Here is a 10,688-nt window from a genome sequence, read left to right on the forward strand (position 1 = left end):
AAGTGATCGTTGAAAAAGTGTTAAGTTCAAAGCAGGCTCTCCCAAACCCCCAAAATGGCAGTACCATTGACAATGTCCTACATGGCAGTCAGGGTTCAGCTCAGGTAAACAGAGAGGTTTCTACTGAAGGCAGGGTAGAATTCCTCAGAAATTTTATACAGTAGGTTTCTGTTTGTCAAGACAAGCCATCATTTCACTTATCTCCCTAAACCCCTGCTAACTACCTCCAGGAAGGACATCTAGTTCCCTGTTAACTGAAATGAGCCTCCAAAAGATGAAAGCACAATGCTAGTTTCCAGGCTGTTCCACCCAACTCACCTGTCTCTCACCACAACTTTTCCTCCATTTTGATTCTCTCTGATCCTAGAGCTAGGCTTAGCAGTTTGAAGAAACTTCCCTTTCCTCCCATTAAATGGTCTAGTTTGGTGGTTTCACTGCACCCTCACTTAAATCTGGTGCTGAAACACAGGAGAATATAGCTCCCCCTGCCCCTTCCCAAAAAGAGTCCTGCCGGGTTCTAATTGAACCAAACTGCCAGTTAGTCCTCGTGGTTACAGATCATTAGCTGTCTCCTGCGACCCATGATGTTCTACTCCAAATTTTAGGGTTGGCCTCCCCAGCCATTTCTCTCCCCCACCTACTCTACCCATTTGTCTCTTTTCCCTTACTTGAGTAAGTGTCCTTTTGGACATACCTATTCTTTCTCTCTGGCTTTCTGGACCCTGCTAAAGAAGTCATACCAGTATACTGGAGAGGTGGTTTGAACAGGTTTGGCCCCCATAGATTCATGCATTTGAATGCTTGGCTCATAGGGACTGGCATTATTAGGAGGTGTGTCTTTACTGGAATAGGCGTGGCCTTTGGAGGAAGTGTGTCATGGTGGGTGTAGACAAGCTATTTGGGGTCTCCTCAACTCAAGCAACATCCAGTGTGAAAGATAGTCTTCTGGTTGCCTTTGGATTAAGAACTCTCAGCTCCTTCTCCAGCACCACATCTGCTCGGACTCTGCCATGCTTCCCTCAATGATGATAATGGACAAAAACTCTGAAACTGTAAGCCAGCCCCAATTAGATATTTTCTTTCATCAAAGTTGCCATGGTTCTGGTGTCTCTTCACAGTAATAAAACCCTGACTAAGACTGCCAGGTAGCCTCAGTTTGCCATTTTAAGCATCCCATCCCATGAGCATCTGTTCATGAGATCCTGGCCATCTCTGACAAGTCTTGGTCCACTTTGGAATGCCCTTGACTTGAGACTCTATTATTTGGTGCTCTCCCCTTATCATGTCACTCTCCCTGTATCTGTGCTTTTGGAGTCCTTCTAGCAGGATTCCTATTTGTAACTCATTTCCTAAGTCTGTTCTGCCTCTCTTTTGTTCTGCTCTTGGAAATTCTTTCCTACCACCCCTTAAGGACATCCTCCTTCCTCTTTCCTGTTTCTTACTTGCTCAGTTTCCTTCTTTCCTACCCACTCTGTCTTTTGCCCACTCCTAGAACCTGCTCCGTCTCTCTTGCTGGCTTATTGGCCTGAGCTAATCATAAGTTCTTATTAGACTTGTAGCTCCTATAGTCTGCCTTCTCTAATCTCTTCCCATCCTAAGACTCAGAAACTGTTTTTGTTTTGTTTTGTTTTTGTTTTTTAGTTTTTTGGGGTTTGTTTGTTTGTTTTTTGCTTTTTTGTTTTGTTTTGTTTTTGTTTTTGTTTTTGTTTTTTTGGTTTTTCGAGACAGGGTTTCTCTGTGTAGTCCTCGCTGTCCTGGAACTCACTCTGTAGACCAGGCTGGCCTCGAACTCAGAAGTCCACCTGCCTCTGCCTCCCAAGTGCTGGGATTAAAGGCGTGTGCCCGGCCGACTCAGAAACTGTTAAAGCCTGGCTGTCTTACTACAAACCGCTTGGCCTTAGTACAGACCAGTCAGTGATTTTCAACTTGTGGGTCATGACCCCTTTGGAGAGCACATATTAGATATCCTGCTTGTCAGATATTTATATTACAATAAACAACAGTTGAAAAATTATAGCTATGAGGTAACAACAAAATTTTACAGCTGGAGGTCACCATAACACGAGGAACTGAATAAAATAGAAGGTTGAGAACCACAGGACTAGATAATTAGTTTTGATAACAACAACAAAAAAAGGCACACTTGATTTTAAAATTCTCACAGCCTGTGATAACTTCTGCCAAAGCACAAGTAACCAAAATCCTCTTATCTCTAAGCCTTCTGTGCTCCCCACTCTTGGCCTTCTCTCTGATCTCTAGATCCAGTCTTACATAGATTCAAATGTATTTCGAGTATATATAATATTGAAATATTGTCACATGCTGTCTTAGCTAGGGTTTCCATTGCTGTGAGGAGACACCATGACCAAGGCAACTCTAATAAAGGACAAAAATTGGAGCTGGCTTACAGTTTCAGAGGCTGTTATCGTCATGGAGGGAAGCATGGCAGTGTGCAGACTGACCTGGCGCCAGAGGAGCCAAGAGTTCTACATCCTCAGGCAGCCAGGAGAGGACTGGCTTCCAGGCAGCTAGGAGGAGGGTCTCAAAGCCCCACAGTGTGTCACTCCCACAATGACACACTTCCAACAAAGCTACACATACTCCAACAAGGCCACACCTTCTAATAGTGCCACTCCCTGGACTAATCATATTTAATTCATCATACATGCTGTTCTGATCTATTAAAAAGCTGGCTCTGGAGATGGGATTTGGTCTGCTCATTCTAGACCTAAGTGTGTCTGTTCAAAAGTTTCCTCCAAAGTCTCTGTCTTGTGTCAGACTATTCACCTTCCTCCAAAGTCTCTGTCTTGAGTCAGGCTATTCATCTGACTCTATGAATGTGAGAAGGAGAGCAAAACAGAGCAGCCCAGGAAAAGACACTGTGTGCTTGAGAACAGCTACTTGGTAAAATATTTCCAATAGAGCTTGTGAGTGTCAACGTATAATCACAGATGTCTAACTCTCTGCATACTCTCCCCAACTTACATCTTTAAAGCTTTTACTGAAGTGGAAACTTTCTCTTCATATTTGGATGTGCAAACTTTCTATATATCAAAATGTGTAAAACTGTAAATATATAAATGTGTGTGTATGTGTGTGTGGCTAAAAAGTCTGCAAAATTTTTAAACAGTAAAAATTAGCTAAAAACTTGAAACAAAAGGGTTAATAAATTTTAAAAATCTATACATAGGTAATCTTAATTTGCTGTAGTATACAATATATGTAACTTGGATTCAATTCTTATTTAGAAAAATTGGTTTGCTACAGCATACTGTATATGTAAAATGAATTTAACTCTTATTTATGGAAATAGGACTCCCTAACAATATATTTTTGATGACTAAAGCTTATGAATTCCTAAGGTCTGTCTATTCAGCCTAACAGAAACTGACTCAAGGTATATGTCTAATCACTTATATCCTTGCTAACTTTGGTAAGCTTTCACAATTTGGAGAAACTAAGTCATATAAGAAACAGTGGGGAAAGGGATGTTGTGGTTGAGTTATAAGTTGAATAAATAGATAAATAAATAAACTGTGGTATTCTGTAAAATTACACTATAAAAGGACAAGGAAAATGAGGCTCCAGTCTCTCTGTGGAATGCATTTATGCCTTAAAGTTTATTCTGATACTAAAGGATTTTTAATTCAAAAGTATACATTTTAAGGCTCAACTGTAACAGGGATAGTTTTGAAATCCTAATCTTATAAAAGCTACCAATTGGAAACTGTTTAAGATAATTAAGATATACAAGTTAATGGTCAGTCACCCTTTAAATGAGCAAATGTGCTCAGAACTGTTTGTGGTCAGGTGAAATACAAATGTTATTCATTTATAGAGACAAGCCTTAGCACTCTGTATGTTGTCAAAGTTAAGCCTTAAGCAAGCAACTGAAAATGAAGTTCATTTAGTATAAAACAATAGTCAAAATCAGATACTAGGTGATGCCCCTTCCTAAGAGAGATCTTCTGAATATAGTATTTAAGGGGAAAGCAGGCAAGAAAGAAAAAGGCTTCCCACAGTAGACATAAGCCTCAGCTTCTGGCAACAGCCCTGAGGCCAACTCCAAAGGAAATGAGGCACCAATGGCCTCTACCTGCAACCTGCTTCAAGTGTAGTAACACTAACCACTGGGCAAAGATCTGTCCCACACTTTCCCCTCTGCCAGCTCCCTGGTTAAACTGTGGACAGGCTGGACACTGGAGAGTTGACTCTCCTGGTCTCTGTTCTATGACCAAGTAGATCAGTTCCCCAAGTTCCTCCTTCACAGGAAAACCTCTCAGATCTTCTGGGCCTTGTCATCAAAGACTGATATGACTCTATATAACAGCTAAAGGCTGATACTGCTCTGGGGCCCTGGGCTCCCCCAGTGAAGAAGCCAAACTGATTGTCCATATAGCAGGTTATGTTTCTGTAATTTTTAATTGATTCAGATGCCACTTGGTCTATGCTTCCTGCTCACTCTTGTAAGACTTGTCCTTCTCTGATCTCTGTGATGGGAGTTGATGACTGTCCTCATCATGCCCCAGGGCCCTATCTTCATCAGATAATTAGAAGCCCTCCCACCTGTTGCTATAACAGGAAGCAGGCCCTGGCCAACACCTCCACCATTATTGCCTGCTCAGTTCTTACAATAACTGTGAGTGCAAACAACGAACTTGGTGCTTGCTGATAATACACATTTGAGAACTTAAAGAAAAATTTACTGATAATTACTTGAGTCTTACAAAAAAAGTAAAAACTGAGCCAATTTCCTGTTAGCTTAAGTTGGTTTCAAGTATAAATAAAAATCAGGCCTTGCTTTTGGTAAAGAAAAATCAGAGCTGGCAGGCTTCCTGCAGAGAAAGGTACAGTCACTAAACAGGTTGCAGTGAAAAGCAAACCCCAAACTGCCATGCTGTTACTACTTATTTAAAAAGGACTTGCCTTTTCCATGACGACTGTCAGTACTCAATCATCTATGTCTCATCGTAAAAGATGGGGTATGAGGGAGTGAAAGGTTTGTACTAGCTGTGAAGATCTGAGAAGTGATTTAAGGTATATGAGAAACAAGTCTCACAGATGCATCATATGATTGTAAAACTTCAAAGTTCAGAGTTTAACATATTGCTCAATGGAGATCTAAGAAGTCATTAGTCTTGATGAAAGTTATGCACTGGCTGCTAAAGCTTCTTGAAAAATTGACATAATCACAGGCTTAACAAATTTAAATTTCCTTTAGTGGGTTTTCTTTCCCAAATATGAACTTCAAGGTGCTTCTCATTGTGTTGACAACATCTCTGTCAAATCTTTACCTACCCAGCCCTCTTAAGGTGCTGATGTGAGGACAATCGGACAGAGGAAAGAGTGTTCGTGCTTCCATCCAGAACCGTCTTTCTGGCTTTCAAGTTCTTCTTCCCCTTGGTTCTGTTTCCTGCCAGAAAGTTTCTGCCTTATCACAAATGAATGGTCATGTTTACATTGATAATTTTTAGGCATTATTTTTATTATGACTCAAAGGCATGAGTCTGCTGCAGATACTTACCTGATTTCTCTACAATGAGGATTTCAGTGCAGATTACAGACAGTGGTCCTGACAATATATCTTTTAAAAAATATTGTCTGTCAACTCTAAAAAATTCATGTAAGCTTTTGGGAGAGTCATGACTTGCATCTGTCTCTCAGAGGTCAAACAGGCTCTGAATTGACGTTTCGAGTATACACCTGAGATAGAGATCCCCCTAAACTCCTTAACTGTTTTCTGTCTCTAACCCGCCCCAGCAGATTTCCACTCAGCTAAAACCATCCCGAAATCAACTGTGGCCCTGCGACGACTGCATAACCAGCTCACTTCTCCAGTTTAGGAGATACTACAGAGCAAGCAAACCCTCAACTAGCTGACAGCAGAAAAGGAGAAACCCTTCCTCAGTGAAGAATGTTGCTGCTGTTGTGTTTTTTTTTTTTTTTTTTTTTGTTTTTGTTTTTTCGAGACAGGGTTTCTCTGTGTAGCCCTGGCTGTCCTGGAACTCACTCTGTAGACCAGGCTAGCCTCGAACTCGAACTCTCGAACTCAGAGATCCGCCTGCCTCTGCCTCCCAAGTGCTGGGATTAAAGGCGTGTCCCACCACCGCCCGGCGCTGTTGTGTTTTATAAAACCTCAGCAGGCCTTGCCAAGGTGTTCTCCTGAGGAATCAGCCATATGACAGGCTTAGTATAAATGAGAGTTTATTTGGGGGAAGGGAACTGGACATGGGAAAAGGGGTAGAAGCTGAGAAAGAGGGATAGAGAAGGACAGAAAGAGAGAGGAGAGAGAAAGAGGGAAAGAAGCCAGTGGGAGAGGAAAAGAGGAGGAGAGGGGAAAGGGGGAAAGGGGAAGAGGAAGAAAGAAGGAGAAGGGGAGTGGGAGAGGGAAAGAGAGAGAGGAAAAGAAAGAGAGGAGGGGGAAGAGGGGCAGAGGGGGAAAGAAGCAGGGAGGGGGGAGGGGGAGAGAGAGAGAGAGAGAGAGAGAGAGAGAGAGAGAGAGAGAGAGAGAGAGAGAGAGTCCTTATACTTGAGCAGCAGTGCAAGTTGTTGCTAGGTAACTGTTGGGTGGAGCCCAAAGGAATTGCTAAAAGCTACTGTGAGAACCAGTCTGGACATAGGGAAAAGAGGATTAAAGATTTACAGGATCTGGCTCACTACAGCTAGGTTTCTCCTTTTCCATCTCCCTTGGGGCTCTTGTTTCTATCCCCCACCCTTGGCCCACTGTTTTCTGTCCTTCTCATAGCTATGATTGCTCCCTGTCTGTCTTAGTTACTATAGCAGTGATAAAATACCATGAACAACACAACTTGGGGAGGAGGAAAGGGTTTATTCAGCTTACATTTCCACATCACAGTTCATTATCAAAGGAAGTCAGGACAGGAACCTGGAGCAGGAGTTGATGCAGAGGCCATGGAGGTACTGCTTACTGGCTTGTTCCCCATGGCTTGCTCTGCTTGCTTTCTTACAGAACCCAGGACCACCAGCTCAGGGTTAGAACACCCTACAATGGGATGGGCCCTCCCTCCATCAATCACTAATTAAGAAAATGCCTTACAGGCTTGTGTACAGATGGAGCTTCTAGAGGTCTTTTCTTAATTGAATTTCCCTTCTCTCAGATGACTTTGACTTGTGTCATGTTGACATAAAACTATCCTGCACATTATCTCTACAAGTTGTTTCTGACAAAATTGATGGTCAATAAATCAGATGCTACTAATAGAATTTTTTCAGTCTCTTGATTCCTCTCACCTTTTACCAACATTCCAGCCTTCTTGGGACCCTCATGACATCCCTACCCATCCCTATGCTTCACGATCCTGTCCTTTCTTTTTGAAGCTAGAGATTATGACACACACACACCCCCAACATCAATGGAAAAGACTGGCATGCTAGCTTCAATTGCCCTCTACACACACTCTCAAAATGGTGGTGCCACTGAATGACTTAAATGACATTCTGGGTTCTGTGTAGACTGACCTTACCTCTGGTAGCCTCTAGCCTTTAATGCTTCTAAAAGCCAGAGTTTCTTAGAGACCTCATAAAATGTGTTTCTGTTTAAGAAAAGCCACTATGTCCTTTATTTCATCCCTCCCCTCCCCAAAGACAACATAGGCATCTAGTTCCCTATTAACTCAAAAAAGCCTCAGAAAGGCTTTGACCTCATGATAGTTCCCAAGTGGTTGCAGCTAGCTCACTTGTCTCCCAGTACAACGTATAATTGTTGTTATAACATATAACTAATAACTGTCAAAGTTCTCCCATCATTTCCACTCTTTCTGTCCCCACTCCATCCCTACTCTAAGAGATAGCCTTGAAAGTTTCACAAAACTTTTTTTTCTTTTTCTACTAATGGAGTGATCTGGCTAAGGGGTTCCAATGTACCTTTGTTTACAAAGCCCACGTTACCATGTCCACTTGTTCAGCTGGTTATCTCTGCCCCCAGGGTTGTGCAAGGCCAGAGAGAAGGAGAGGTGCCTAGTCTAACTCATCATATTAGTGAGGGGAAGTAGCGATACTGTGTCTATTCTGGCTCTTTTGTCAGGTGCTAAGATGCAAAGCTGAGGCATATAGGCTTTGCATACCCCCAGCTCACAGAGTGAGAGTAAGCAGGCTGAGGAGCACTTACCAATCATGAATCATGGTAAGTGCAGCCAGCAGCTTGCCTAAAGAACAAGTGATCTATCTTACTCCAGTGCTAGCTTAGTTGAACTGTAAGACTCTAGAGAGCAGAGCTTTAGTTTACCTGGGACCCCCTGAGTGAACAACGTGGAGCCAGGGATCGTCGCAAGAGCAAGAGTAAATTTTTACTGTTTCATCATGCTGAGGTCATCCTGCATCAAAAAGGAGAGGCGATTCTGTACAGCTCATTCAGCAGACATTTATACAGTCTCCAAGGGTAGCATAGAGAAACAGCAGCAAGGCACAATATGATTGGCAGAACAGTGTGACTTTTAAACTGATTGGTCTTTAGGGAATGAGGTGGCAGGGACTTCCCTTGTCAGCGGGTGGCCAACAGTCTATCCTGTGGGATGTGTCCACGTACTCTGGGTCTTCCCGCCCGCAGGTCAGTTTTCTCCCCTGATGTCTGAGGAATACTGATTAGTCTGTCTCTTCCAGGGCTTTTCCTGAGCTAACCAGGAATGTTAATTAGCCTCTCCATTCCTGAGCTGACCTCTTCAGAACAAATACAGAGACCAGTGTGGTGTTGAGGACACAGTCACCCAAGGCTATGGACACTCCGAAAGTCTCTGTTCCTGCAACATGTCTGAGAAAAGCTCCCAGCCTTGTCCTCTCCTTCTTTTCTCAGCTCTCCATTATCACTTGTCTCTGTTATGGGCACACCAGGGCCAAGCACAGCCTGCTGGGTCTTCCAGAACCCAGGCTCTGATAGCCTTCTTCCCAAATTTCATCATACTGCCACTGAGCTACTTCCCGAGTGCAAATACTTCCCTTCATAGATATGGTTGAAAAGAACAGGGTGTTAGGGGAGAGGAGATAATTAAGTCATATAGCTGGGTAGAGGATTTATTTGTGGCAAAACTTTCCAGAGAGAGAGAGAGACAGAGAGACAGAGAGAGAGAGAGACAGAGAGACAGAGAGACAGAAAAAGACTGATTTAATCACTAATGTTTCAAAGAGCACAGAGGTCAGGGAAAATGTGACCGGGTTCCTATGAGTTATCCCAACTGACTCATATTCAAATGCCATCTAGATCGTTATGAGTAGCATACTTTCCATTAAAGTTACATGACAAACATTAGTCATCGCATAAAACAACTTAGAGGAGCAAACGTGCTTTAATTCAGCTTTTAAAACATATTCTCTTTGACTTTTGCCGAAAAATGTTGATTTTAAAGCAATGCATCTTACAGACTTGTCTGGGATCTTGAGGACACTGTTTGCTTGGAAGCAGGCAGTGTGTGTCCTTTACCAACACTGACAGAAGAATCACTCATGCTAGGCCTGAACAAGATGGGAAAAGGGGGCACATCTTCCTGCCAGCTAAGCTAGAGAGGGAGGCAAGGCCAGGGCTGAGCATTGCCAATGAAGACAGAGGTGGAAATGAAAGATTTGGTCCTCTTGAACTGTAGCTTGGAAGTGGTAGAGCATCATGTTAACAAATCACAGAGCAACCAGAAGCTGTGAAACAAAAAGCTAGCCTGGAGCCAGCTCAGCCATTAGCACACTTGTCCAAAAACCAGTGCAGTCTGAATTATGCCCGTGAGAGACTCAAGACTGCAGGAGGAGACAAGAGAGCTTCCTGAACATTATCTCGGAAGATAGATAGATGAGATAGATAGATAGATAGATAGATAGATAGATAGATAGATAGATAGATAGATGAGATAAATAGATGAGATAGATAGATGAGATAGATAGATAGATAGATAGATAGATGGATGGATAGATGGATAGATGGATAGATGGATAGATGGATAGATGGATAGATGGATAGATGGATAGATGGATAGATGAGATAGATAGATGATAGATAGATAGATAGATAGATAGATAGATAGATAGATAGATAGATAGATACTGCAAAATACCAGAGAAGACCATCAGAGCAGACTACAAGAAAGAACCTGAATCCAACCAGCTAAAGGTCTGCACTCATCTCCAAAATAACCTCCCAGGCATGCAAAACCATACAGCCATGTTTCAGTTCACATGCAGTTTTATGAAGGTCCCCTGGAGAGTCTGTATGGATTAAAAAGCACTTGGCCAATGACCAGGGACTGGTTGAAGTACAAAGTGCTCAGTGGAAGTAATCACCCCATGAAGTCCAGTGTTAGATGATATCTGTCTTAGTTAGTGTTTTACTGCTGTGAACAGACACTATGACCAAGGCAACTCTTATAAGGACAACATTTAATTGTGGCTGACTTACAGGTTTAGAGGGTTGATCCATTATCATCAAGTCAGGAGCATGGCGGCATCCAAGCAGCCATGATAGAGCTGGAGCTGAGAGTTCTACATCTCCATCTGAAGGCTGTTAGCAGAATACTGGCTTTCCAGGCAGCTAGGATGAGGGTCTTATAGCCCGCACCCACAGTAACACAACTACTCCAACAAGGCCACACCTCTTAACAGTGCCACTCCCTGGGCCAAGCATACACAAACCACCACAATAAGCTTGCTTTTTCATTCTTTCAAGCATAGACTGCCATCAAACCCAACATTTG

Source organism: Grammomys surdaster, unplaced genomic scaffold (genome assembly GCF_004785775.1).
Source record: "Grammomys surdaster isolate TR1022 unplaced genomic scaffold, NIH_TR_1.0 125319, whole genome shotgun sequence".
Taxonomy (NCBI): Eukaryota; Metazoa; Chordata; class Mammalia; order Rodentia; family Muridae; genus Grammomys; species Grammomys surdaster.